Source organism: Macrotis lagotis, chromosome 8 (assembly GCF_037893015.1).
Source record: "Macrotis lagotis isolate mMagLag1 chromosome 8, bilby.v1.9.chrom.fasta, whole genome shotgun sequence".
Lineage (NCBI taxonomy): Eukaryota > Metazoa > Chordata > Mammalia > Peramelemorphia > Peramelidae > Macrotis > Macrotis lagotis.
In genome coordinates, this window is record NC_133665.1 from 81,918,187 (window position 1) to 81,932,399 (window position 14,213).

Here is a 14,213-nt window from a genome sequence, read left to right on the forward strand (position 1 = left end):
GTGCGAATGTGCGTGTGTTTGTACGCGCGCGTGCGTGCGTAGGTGTGTACAGTCTGTAAAAGGCGGGGAGGGAGGCGCCGATTGTTGTCGCTGGCTCGGGGGCGGGCATCCGGGGCTCTGGCCTCGCGGGCTGTGTTGTGGGGAGGGCCAATCTGGCGGGCTCCGGCCGCGCGTGCTCGGCGGGCTGGCGGGCCGCGGCGCCCGGATTAGCGGCATCCGCCGGGAGGAGGCGTGGCGGCGAGCGGGCCCGGCGGGGCCAGGGCGGCCCGGGGCCAGGGCGGCCCGGGGCCGGCGGGGCGAGGGCTGCCTCTTCGCCCATCCGCAGTTTTTTTTCCTTTATTTACTCCAGAGTAATGTAATGATAGGCCAGGAAATGTAACTCGATCTGGGTCGGGGCGGCCCGGCCAAATGTGCACCCCGGAATCATCTCTGCTAATGAAACGTTTCAAAAAATGTGTAACCAAACAAGGAATGGAAAATGGAGAATTTTGATTACGTTTAATTAAAAAGAGTTTGCACCCAAAAACCCCAAAGCAACCAAGATTAGAAGAAAAGCGTAATTTCTAACCAGTGTCTGATGATTATATATGTTAAAAACCTATATATAAATCATAGAGAGAACTGAGTCAAATTTATAAGAATAAAAGTCATTTCCCATTGGATAAATGGTCAAAAGAAAAAGGATACCATCTGAGTCATGGTGTAAAGAAAGAGTCAGAACAAGAGGGGAAAACGAGAAAACAAATATTAAAAACTGAAAATAGTATGCTTTGCTCTGTTCTGTCCCTGGATTCTACATCAGTTTCAAAGGGAGATAAGTCTAAGGCTCTTCCCTATCTCTGGAGAATATGGCAGATAATCAAAGTTTTCTATAAGCATATGAAAAAATGTTCTAAATCACTATTAATTAAAGAAATGCAAATTGAAACCATGCTGAGCTACCACCTCACATTTATCAGATTCACTAATAGGACAAAAAAAAACGATCAATGTTAGAAGGAATGTGGGAAAATTGGGTAACTGCATATTCCCTTTGAGCTAAAATGCAAAAAATAAGGGGAGGTAACCTATTTGTATAAAAATATAGCAATTCTTTTCGTGGTGGTAAAGAACTGGAAATTGAGGGAATGACTATCAATTGGAGAAGGGCTGAAAAAGCTATGATGTATGATTGTATTGCATTAATATTGCACTATAAAGAAATGAGAAAGATTAGTTCAGAAAACTTGGACTTAATGTGAATTGATGCAGAATGAAGTGAGTAGAATCTGGAGAAGAACATTGGATATGGTAAAATCAATATCGTATGATGATCAACTCTGAGTGACTTAGTTTTATTCTCAGCAGTACAATGATGCAAGACAATTCCAAAGTACTAATGATGAAAAATGCTATCTATCCAGCTCCAGAATGGGAAGTTAAGTGGTACAGTAGATAGAGTACTGACCTTGGAGTTAGGAGGCTAAGAGACTGATTCTAACCTCAGATACTTGACACCTCCCTAGTCATATGGCCTTGGGCAAGTCACTTAGCCCTGATTGCCTCACTCACATCCAGGACCATCTCCAGGTCTCCTGATTCATATCTGGTCCCTGGATCCTGATGACACTGAAAGAGAAATCAAGGAAGGTGACTCCCCTCACTGAAATCCAATTCATATGGTTCACCTCCCCGATGTCATGATCTTCTTTGGGAATGAAAGACAAACATCCTTCTCTCCAGAGAAGAGAACTAATGAGAGGCTGAATGCAGATCAAAACACTAATTTTCACTTTTATATGTGTTAGGTCAATGTTTTCTTTCACAACATGATCAATATGGAAATATATTTTGTATAATTGTTTATGTCAAGCCTATATCAAATTGCTCACCCTCTTAGGGAGGGAAGGGAAGAATTTGGCACTCATATTTTAAAAAATATATATTAAAAAATTTTTTATATGCAAATGGAGAAAATTATAAAATAAAAATTTTGGAAGTGAATGTCTACCCTCAGAAAGCAATTAATCACCATCTGAAAGGGATTTCGCCTCAAAAATTTTATAGCCACTTTGTCCCACTTCTTCCAATTTATCTCCCTTTGTATCCTAGTTATTTGTGTAGCCTGAAGTTCAATATTTTGCAAACACTAAATGCTTATGTTTTTTTAAAATCTTAATTCTTAGTTCCAGAACTATACATAACTATATTTAGAACTGAAGGTTCCAAATTCTCTAGAACACTTTACATTTTTTTTTTTTTGCAAAGCAATGGGGTTAAGTGACTTGTCCAACGTTACACAGATAGGTAATTATTAAGTGTCTGAGGACGGATTTGAACTCAGACCCTCTTGATTCCAATACCGGTGCTTTATCCACTATGCCACCTAATTTCCCTGAACACTTTATATTTTATGAGCACCAGTGGTAGGCTCAGGATATCCATCTATTATTTTCACTATTGCTATAGACCTGTTCCTTTTTACTTTTCAAATCACAGATCTCCTGGATAATATCTCTTAATATAATTTCTGGGCCCTAGTCTATGTTATATATAAACTACAATTTTTTTAAAATGTACTACATATCTCTACATTGCCCTTTAGATTGTTTACAATTTTCATTTTTCATGGATTTTGATATTCTAGCATTCAAAATCATAGCCTTGCCAGGAGAATATTTGTTTTTAAAAAGATAGGTTTTTGTGTCAAGGAACCATTGAAAACATTGGGATTGTTGAAAACATGACACAATTTCCCAAATTCAATTCAACCTTATCTCTTCCTCTTGCACGTTGTCTATCTGCAGGTGCTATTCTAGTGGTATGTATTAATGAACTAACAACTGCCCTTCATTCTTCTACTTGAGTTTTCCTATGTAGATTATTAAATCTAATCTCTTCTACAGAGTCACAGATACCATTAAGAATAACTTGTGGAAAAAAAAAAGAATAACCTGTGGTATTCTATGATCAGTACCATATGTGACCAGCATGATGTTCACAGAGATCTCTAAAGGACTTCACCACTTAGAAAACCTCACTATTCTTTTTTGTTCTCCTTAAAAAGTGCCAAATACCTGTGGTGACGTGTCATCCTATATTAAAGCTCACTTAATGTTTGTAATAGGAGGAACTCCTTACTTGACTTCTAGAACCCACAAGGTTGCTTCTAAAGCAATGGGGGTGTTCCATTATCTATACATAAGACAAAAAACCCCAAAGAAGAAGACTCCATCAGAACTCAAATCACATAGGCAGATTCCATGAAGTCTCCATAACTGCCAGGGATGGAAGGGGCCCACCATCCTCACATAAGGTCCCAAATAAGATAGTTACCTGACACATTCTGCAGAGATAAGGAAGAAGAATGTTAGCCTTCTCACCCTTTGAAAGTATGTAGAATCTGGGTCAGCTAAGTGGCATAATGGATAGAGCACCAGCCCTGGAGTCAGGAGTACCTGAGTTCAAATCCAGCCTCAGACAGTTAATAATTACCTAGCTGTGTGGCCTTGGGCAAACCACTTAACCCCATTGCCTTGCAAAAACTTAAAAACAAAAAAAGGATGCAGAATCTAGAGAAAGAACTTTAGAGTCTGCATGCCGCTATTTTTCACTTTTTAAAAATTTGTTTTATATTTTTTTGTCATGTTTTTCCCTTTTTGTTCTGACTCTTCTTTCACAACATGACTAAGATGGAAGTATATTTAACATAGTTGTACATGATATAATCTTAAAAATGTGAATGTTAAAAACTCTACATTTAATTGGAAAAAAATTAAAATTAGAAAGTGATGTAGATGCCCCTGCTGCTGGCATGTTTGCATCATTATCCCCAAATTGGCAATATCACCAAAGTAGCCAAGGATCCAACAAATGAGAGGAACTCTCCTGATTATCCACATTTCAATGTCACGTATCCAAAGGCAAGAAAAGACATCATTTCATGTGGTACTTGGTCATATTGCCTTACAGTGCTTGTTGGAGCCTAAGTAAATGGATCACTACAAAGGTAATTACAGACTGTTTGCAAAGAACTTATAGAAGAAAGAATAGCACATGAAAAGAACTTTCAGAATAAATTATGATATATCTTGATACTCGGGATCAATTAACCAATTCCCAAATGTTAATTATAAGGGTTCATTAGGCATATGCCAAAATCATGAACACTTTCTTTAAGAAAATAAAAAAAGAAAATGACTAACTTATACAAAAATATTTATATCAGCTTTTCTTTGTAATGGCAAAGAATTAGAAAATTAGGGGATGCCAATCAATTGGGGAATGATTGAACAAATTATGGTATATGAATATGATGATGTACTATTGTTCTTATAAGAAATCATGGGGGGGGCAGAGTCAAGATGAAGGGATCCAGTCTTAGGAGCTCTCTGATAAAAACTCATCAGCTAAGGACTCTAACTAAACTTTCGAGAGACAGAACCCACAGAGGGATCCAGTGAGGCAGTTCTCCTACTCAAGGTAACCTGGAAAAGAGCAGAAAGGCTCTGCTCCCCAGGGTTGGAGGGGCGGCCCGCCAGAGGGGTGGCCCACCAGAGCCAAAGAACTTCAGCCTCCCGGAGGCAGCCCCAGGGTGCTGGGAGCCGTGGCTCACAGCAGGGGGGAGTCTCCTGAGCTGCACCCCGAGGAGCACCGGCACAAAGTGGGGGAACAGCGGGGTACCTCTGCCAGAGTGAGCATTTGGAGCCCAGCCCTCAGGGCACACAGCAAGCAGCTTGGTCTTTCCTCAGCCCAGATCCAGCCTAGACCCAGAAACAAAAGCAGGTGGAGCCGGTAAGCAGGAGCCCCCAGGGCATGAGCCCATTGAGCTGAGGGAGGGGAATGAAGAGAGAGACTGCAGAGTTCTGTCCTCTGCCCCTGGAACAGGACTCTGGGGCTCTGACCACATTCAGATCCTGATCCCAGTCTAGGCCCCCCCACCTCGGCCCCGTGGCAGAGGGGGGGCGCTTATGGTCATTCACAGACCAGGAGGGAGGACAGATCCTTCAGACAAAGAATAGAATTCAGGGAGATTGATGAATTTACCAGAAATCAGGAATCAATACTTCAAAACCAAAAAAATGAAAAATTAGAAGAAAATGTGAAATATCTCATTGAAAAAACAACTGATATGGAAAACAGACTTAGGAAAGATAATTTGAAAATTATTGGAATACCTTAAAGTCATGATCAGGAAAAGAGCCTTGACATCATTTTCAAAGAATTACTACAGGAAAATTGCCCTGATATTCTAGAAGCAGAGGGCAAAATAGAAATGGAGAGAATCCACCAATCCCCCTGAGAAAGAGATCCCAAAAAACCAACCCCCAGGAATATTATAGCCAAGTTCCAGAACTCCCAAGTCAAAGAGAAAATATTACAAGCAGCCAGAAGGACACAGTTCAAATATCATGGAGCTGCAGTCAGGATCACACAGGACTTAGCAGCAACTACATTGGAAGCTCATAGGGCTTGGAATACAATATACTGGAAGGCAAAAGAGCTTAGAATGCAGCCAAGAATGAACTATCCAGCAAGGCTGAATGTCCTCTTCCAGGGAAAAAGATGGACTTTCAATGAACCAGGGGAATTTCAAAGGTTCCTTTTGGAATGACCAGAGCTAATCAGAAGGTTTGATCTTCAGATACAGGACTCAGGTGAAGCATGGAGATTGGAGGAGAGGGGGTAAATATGAGGGACTTAATGAGGATGAACTGCATGTATAGAAAAATGATACTGATAATATTCATATGAACCATCTCAGTTAATCGAGCAGGTAGAGGGAGCTTTTATAGTTGAAGCACAGGAGAAAGCTGAATTCGAAGATAAAATATGGTGTAAAAATGGAGTCAATAGGAAAAAAATGGAAATGGAATGGGAGAAAGAAAAAGGAGAGGGGGAATAGTCCAAGATATTTCATATAATAAGATTTTTTTTTATTACAATGAGCTATTGCAATGATATGGAAGGGGGGAGGCAAGGGGGAATGAGGGAACCTTTGCTCTCATCAGAGGTGGCTAGGAGAGGAAACAGCAAATATACTCAATGGAGTATAGACATCTGGAGTAAGAAGGAGTGGGGAGCAGGGGGAAGGGGTGGGGATGTGAATAAATGAGGAGAGGATGGGCCATGGGGGGAGAGTGGTCAGATATAACACATTTTCTTTTTTACTTCTTGCAAGGGGCTGGGATTGGAAGGCCTGCCCAGGACCATAGGGCCAGGTGGATGCTGGGCCTAAGGGGTGGTATGGGGGCTCAGGGCTTCTTGGCCCCAGGACCAGGGATCTGTCTGCTGTGCCACTCAGCGACCCTACAGCAGAGTCAGAGTGAAAGGAGAGAGAAAATAGAGTACATGGTAGTGGAGAAATAAGAAAGGAGGGAGTTGAGATCAGCAATGAAAACATTGGAAAAATATGGAAGTAACTTTTGTGATGGACTTATCATAAAGAATGTGATCCACCCACAACAGAGTTGATGGTGTTGGAACAAAGACTGAAGCACATTTTTTGTTATTATTATTTGGGGGAGGGTGCAGGGCAAGTGGGGCTGGGTGGCCTGCCTGGGGCCACATAGCAGGGTGATCTTTGGGTGTCTGGGGCCAGATTCGGACCCAGGTACTCCTGGCTCAAGGGCCAATGCTCTGTCTGCCACCCAGCCACCCCTACTATTATTACTATTTTATTTTGTGTCTTTTTTTTTCTCAGATGAGGTGATTTTTTTTTCCTTACCAAGGTCAAATTCTAAATATGTAAATTCAATCCCAAACCCTCCATATTATTCCAACAAATGACTCTCATTATCCTCTCCCTTCTCTCTTTTATCAAAAAAACCCTCTCCTGATCTACAGTTTCCAACACTACTACCTATTAATTGTCTCCCCATCCTAAAACAATAAAAACACTCACTTGACCCTGTAATCCTTACTAGTTATTATCCCACATTTTCCTCCCTTTAATGTTTAAAATTCCCCTTAGTATTTCCAGTACTTAGCACCTGAACAGGTAAATAGTAGGTGCTTAATAAATACCAGTTGACTGATAGTACCTTTGATTCCTCTATTCTCACTCTCTGCAATCTGGTTTTAAGACCTCATCATTTAATTGAAACTGCCCTCTCCAAAGTTATCAATGTTCTTTTAATTGCTAAATCCAATGGCCTTTTCTCAATTGTAATTCTTCTTGTTCTCTCCAGAGATTTTGATGCTGTTGATCATCTATCTCCTAGACACTCTCCTTTCTAGTTTTCTTTCTCAGCTATACTTCTAACTCTGAACTTTTGCCTTCATAGTTGCCTTCCCATCCTGGGAACTACCTGTGGCCTCAGTGCTGTGGTCTTTATCCAAGAATCTCTGAAATCAAGAAGCTACTGTATGTCATTAAAAGCAGTTCTGAACAAATCTGTTTGAAAAGGAATGAATACAAAAAATGAGAAGTGGAAAATATATTAATCATAATTATAGATAAATTTATCATAGAAAATATATGTAAAACACTTTACAAAATGAAAAAATTAAAATAGCATACCAACTAACACTTTATATCCTTGGCAAACTAAGAGACCCCTTAGCTAAGGGAAATGCTGATTAAGGATATGAGTGACAAAGGACTATAAGAAGAGCACAAGAGGTCTCTGCCTTGCAAAACATTGAAAATCAACTAGGAAAATGAGTCTGCAAAAAGTTTGGCCTGAAACCCACTGATCCCAGATTATCCAAAGACCATTTATTATGAAGATGAAAGGAGCATTTATTAATGCCTACTGGGTGTGAATTGCTGTGCTGGGGACTGGATACACAAAGGCAAAAATAAAAAGGCCTTTTCCTATGAGTGAATATCAGACAAAATGTTTTTCTTTAAATTGAGTTTTAAAAAACTCCAAATAAAATGGGCATTCCCATTTATATAGAACTAATTACACGTGAAACTGCAGATCTTTGTTATATACAAGCTTCTATTCTTTAAAGGTATAAGTTCAACCTGTAACTTTTGAAGCTGTACTACTTTCTAGCCTTCTATTTCCTTCAAATTTTCCAAAAGGATGCTTCAATCATCTACTTTTCTTTCTTATTTTTTGCTGCCTATTCCAAAATCCACTCCATACACTTATCACTGAAAGCAAATCCTTGTAACAAATATGCAAAAGGGACACCTTCATGTGACCAAGAAATGCAGAGATTATTAATTTCCTATCTGTAAATTTTTTATTTGCTTCAGTAATATAAAATGTACCCTTAACGTTTCTTTCATACTTATATTAAAAATCATTCAATAGTCACACAAAAAAGAGAATTAGTTTTGTTCAAGATTCTTCTGAGTGTTGACATTGATCAAGGCATAATTATCACCAAGGGAAATACTGGAATTTAGGATGAGAGATCTTCACGCTATGGGACTTCATAAGACATCCAGTTCAATCTCCTGGATTTTTTAGATGAAACTGAGGATTCAGAAGGTAAAATGATTAGCCTAAATTTGTAACATAAGTGGGATGCATCCAAGTGTTGATAAGAATCCAGATTTTTTGACTCCAAAACCAGTTTTCTTTGTTCTGTCAAATGCTACCTACCAAGGCATTTGCTTTTGTTACACAGAAGGTTTTCCACAGAGTTCAAACACAAAAGAAATGCCTTACTTTTTTAGGTCCTTCAAATGGTCCTATTATCATTATAAAAGCAAGCAATTTGGAAAAGCCAAGAACCCAGTTTAGTGTAATGTTTGACTAAGATTCAAGACTCAGAAAATCTGAAACAAAGTAGATGTCCATTAATTGGGGCATAGCTAAGCCAGTTGTGGCACATTATGAATGTGATTAATGGTAATATCTTGTAAGAAATGAGATGATGGAAACAGAAACATGGAAAGATTTACAAAAACAGATGCATTGTGAATTAAACAGAAATAAGAAGACAATGATTTCAAAGTACATGAAAAGAATAACAACCTCAAAAATAACAAAAGTAAATGTTGCAAAAAGAAAAGAAAAAATAATAACCCCAAAGAAAAGATGTGAGAAGACAATCCTTCCTCACATCTTTGAAGATATAGAGGGTTCACAGAAATTAATACTGCTTATATTTCTGTTCCTGATGTATTGATCAGTTTTGCTGATTTTCCTTCTTTTTTCTTTTTTTTTTTCCTCTATTAAAAACACTACTTGTTGTTGGAGATAGCTTTTGGGGACAGAATAAGTAAACAAAGATGTTTTGGTGATGCAGCAACAAACTATCAATAAAATTTATTTTAAAAAGAATAATGCTATTTACTTTCTAACCAAGAAGTGATGAACTAAATACACAAAATGAGATGTATTGTGGATAAGGGCAAGTAATTTTGTTTTGTTTGACTATTTATATTTATTACAAAAGTCTGTTGTTGTTTTTTGGAGGTTGTGACAGGGAGAGAAAAAAACCAGATAATATGTAGCAGAATATTATAAGCAGATGCACCAAGTAGCAGAATACTAAAAATCTTCTTCAGTTCAGACCTTCCACTTGAAAGAAGTAACCCAACCATCCACATAGGAAAACTCAAATTAATCACTAATGGATTTTGCTCAGATGACAAGATAGGGATGGATGAATAACAATTCAGTTGCTCCATTTTATATATGAAAAGTGCTACAGATGGAAAATGAAAGCTGGGTCTGGTTATATAATTGAGAAGGAGAAGATTGGACTGAATCACATTTAAAATATCATATAAGCCTTCCAATGATTCCTTGTTGCAAATGTCGATCTTATAAATACAAATATTCTAAGATTTGAGTTTGGACCTTAAAAAAATAATTAAATTAAATATTAAGTATCAGAGTTTGTCCTAACAAGGGACAAACTTTAACCTCCAGGGCTTGGCCTTAATAAAAAGCAAAACATAATTAGGTTAATATACAAATTTATTAATATTTCTCTAAGTTCACTGATTATGCAGCCATGCATGGGAGGGGGTCTGACTAGAGACTCAAATCCCCAAAGGTACACCTTTGAAAAGGGTTTATTTTTTTTTAAATACATTCTACCATGCACTGACCTGATCTGAAAAGTTACTTTTGCCTTCCATCAAAAGAAGGGAATGGCCTTCATCTTAGGATAGGGGCTGGATATCAAACATGCCCATGAGGAGGTGTTTCCAAGAGGTAATGCCAGGAGGGATGACTCAGTTATGCCAGGGCTTTGGCAAATGTGAATTCCTCTCTCCAATAAGTTGGTACACCCAGTGACCTTTAGAGGTCAACAAAGGATAGCATAGAGTCTACATACCAGTGAGCTTGACTTTGATACCTAGGAAAATTAAAGAACAAATTGGTGAGCATCTAGAAATAGAGGGCCATAAGGATGGTGAAAGACCTTGGAGCCCATGGCATATGAGGATACATTCAGTGAAATGGGTGTATTTTAATTTTTTAGTTTTTTTGCAAGGCAATGGGGTTAAGTGAATTGCCCAAGGCCACACAGCTAGGTAATTATTAAGTGTATGAAGCTGGATTTGAACTCAGGTACTCCTGACTCCAGGGCTGGTGTTCTATCCACTTCGCCACCTAGCCATCCTAGATGTATTTTAATTTGAAGAAAGGAAGACTTAGGAAAACAGGATAGCTCTCTCCAGGTAGTTGAAGAACTCTGAGGAGAAAGGATTAGATTTATTCTATTTGACTTCTGAGAGCAGAGCCAGGAGCAATGTAGGAAAAGTGCAAAGAAGGAAATAGGTACAGTGTTATGGAAAACTTTCTAACAATTGCCCCTGCCCCAAAATGGAATGAGTTGTTGGTTTTAGTATAAAATGTTTATCGAAATATAAATTATGTCCAATCACTTTCTAGTTTTTCCTAGTAATCTATGGCAAAGAATAAGCCCTGTCTTCCAGTAAGTTGTGTTATTGGTTTTATCCATTACTAAATGGACTATTTTTTTCTGCTGTTTAAAAATGATTATTATTGCAAGTCTGGAAAAAAGGGTCATGGATCTAAAACTAGAGGGGACTTCAAAGGACATTTGTCTAACCTCTTCATTTTACAAATGGGGAAACTAAGGTCCAAGGAGGCTATATAATTTGACTGATGTGAGACTAAGAAGTGAAACCAGTTACTCTGAACTTGAAGCCAGAGCTTATTTGACTGTTTAGTGTTCCGTTGCTTGTTTATCTTATCCCACTGATAAAGTTTTTGTTAAATAGTTCCAAATTGCTTTGATGACTGCTGCTTTATAATATAATTTTTGAAAGGTCTTTTTCTCAAAATGACAAAGTGAGTAACCAGAAGCAGAATAGCCTAGTTGTCTTACAACTACTCTATCAAGATGGGGAAAAAAAGAACCTTAAATAAAGATCAAGAAATGTAAAGGGGATACTATAGAAGTGTATTTTACTAGCCCTGGTCCATGGGAAGAGGCAGCTAGAAGCTTGGAGGCACTAAGGAAGAGGTTCAGACAGAAGAGCTTAGCTAGAGAGTACAACTCACAAAAGTCTTCATTCTAGGGAATCCTGGAGCATGCACGTTTGTTAAAAAATTATTTTTTCCTTGAGTCTCTGCCTGCAGTTATTAAGGAGTTACTCAACCCAGTCTTTTGGGGGAAATCTTTGGATTTTCCATCATTTTTTGTTACTGGTTGGAATTTTCTTTTATTTACACATCTCTTTTATTTACACATCTCTAGATGTGGAACTTTGTGATATGACTAAGCTCTCTTTCTTGTCACACTTTTGGGTAGGTTGAGGTGGTTGGATTTGCTTGGTCCTGCCTCATCTCTGAGATCTTGTGCTGACCTCTTCCTGGGATTATATTGTTCTCCCTTTTTGCAGAACACTGGCTTTTTGGGAATCTCAGAGTCCTTGAACTGACATGTATAACCATGTTAAAGTGTATTTCCATATTAACCATTTCATTGGATTTCTTGATCATTATATGGTCCAGAATAAATTTTAGGATTTCATTTCAGTTCTTAGTGAGAGTGGCCCATTCAGGGAGTTATCTTGACTGTAAATCATCAGGGAGGATTTATACTAAAAATGCAAAGCTGGTTCAATATTAGGAAAATTATAATCATGATGGACCATATTAATAACAAAATCAATATCACTTTGAAGCAGGGAAACTCTGCACAGAGAAATGTCATAATCTTTTTGTATTGGAAACAAGTCTTGTGGGTTTATTTCTGTAGTGTTGTCTCTTTGTGAACCCCATTTCCTAAGCCTGACCTTGGTCATACCCTTTGGGGGAGGAGCATGCACAGTGCTAATGGACACCTCTCAAGGGCAGTACTAATGAATGCTGCTCATGCCCTATGATTGTCACTCCTTAAGGACGACCCCTATGGTTTGCCATTGATAAAAACCACACCTACACCAGGTGTTAAACCACTCTTCAAGTGCCACTCTTGCTCCTCCCATCCCAGAAAATACTTACTGAGTCATCCTTTCCTCAATGGACTCTTTGCTGTGAGGCTCCCCCTTTCCCTTTCTTTTTTCTTTCTCTAAGCTTGATTCATGTGATCCAGCTCCATGCTGCTGGACCCCAAGTGGTCCAAGCTCTATGTGGCTTGATCCATATTGATCCCTTGTTTCCCTTTAACTGTCCTTGCTACTCTCTCCCACTGACTCTCCTTGATTAATTTAACTTTCTTCTTAGAAACTACTCTCTGAGGGTGGCTAGGTGGTGCAGTGGATAAGAGCACCGGCCCTGGAGTCAGGAGTACCTTGAGTTCAAATCCCAACATAGACACTTAATTATTACTTAGTTGTGTGGCCTTGGGTAAGCCACTTAACCCCATTGCATTGCAAAAACCTAACAAAAACAAACTACTCTCTGCTTAGAAACTCACCTTCTTTAACCTGATTATCTTCTTTGCTATTTTCTCCCAGTTGCCTGTTATCTCATTAAAATACCTAAACTTGATCCCCACATGACTACTTTCTCTCAAATATTTGAGAAAATACAATTCCTGTTTTAAAAAAAAACACTGAAAAGCATAGGAATAAATTTACTTTTCTGTTATATGTAAATAGTGTTTATATAAAACCAAAAGCTATCATTTAATTTTTAAAAATATAGGAATGGGGGCAGCTAGGTTGCTCAGTGGGTAGAGCACTGGCCCTGGAGTCAGGAGTACCTGAGTTCAAATTTGGCCTCAGATACTTAATAATTACCTAGATGTGTGGCCCTGGGCAAGCCACTTAACCCCCATTGTCTTGCAAAAAAAAATGAATAAATATATGTACATATATCTATATCTATATCTATATCTATATCTATATCTATATCTATATCTATATGATAGTCTCTTGGGAAATGGAGGGAGTACTACAAAAGAAGACTTCTGAGAATGTATTGATCATGCTTCCTTCTGTGGTTTATGGATTTTTCCACCTGACTATGTTTTAATGTACAATTCCTCCCCTGCCCCATCAGGACATTTCTATTATAGAGTCTTAATTCCTCAACTATCTACTAAATATAAAACTGATTGAATTCCTGAATTGAAAAATGGTCAAAAGATATATACAAGCAGTTTTCAGAAGAGGAAATCAAAGCTATCTCTAATCATAAGGAAAATACTATTAATAACTATTTATTAGAGAAATGAAAATTAAAATAATTCTGAGGAACTACCTGAAACATCAGAAATAACAAATGCTGGAATGGTGGCAAAGAATTGGGAATCAAGTGGATTGGGGAATGACTGAACAAGTTGTGGCATTTGATTGTGCTGAGGGAAATGATGAGTGGGGTGCTTTCAGAAAAACATGGCAAGACCTATATGAACTGATACAAAGTGAAGTGAGAAGAACCAAGATATCATTGTGCACATACTGATGATCAACTGTGAAAGACTTGGCAATTCTGATCAATTCAGTGATCAAAAGATAATTCCAAAGGAATGATGATGAAAAAATGTTATCAACTACCAGAGAGAAAGTTAACGAATCTCAGAACTAATGCAAATTGAAGTATAAATTTCTCACTTTTTTCATTATTTTACTATTTTTTGTAATATGAGCAATATAAAAATGTTTTGCATGATTTCCATATATATAATTGATATATTCCTTATCTTCTTAGTGGATAATGATGAGACAAGAAGGAAAGGAGAGAATCTGGAAATTAAAATTTTAAAAAGAAAATGTTAAAAATCAATAAATATTAAATTAAAGTGTTAAAATAAAAAAAAGAACTGCTTATTGATGTCACCTGGCCCAGTAAGATAGCTGACCTTTCTTTTTTATCAGATCAAAAATTAAATATAGC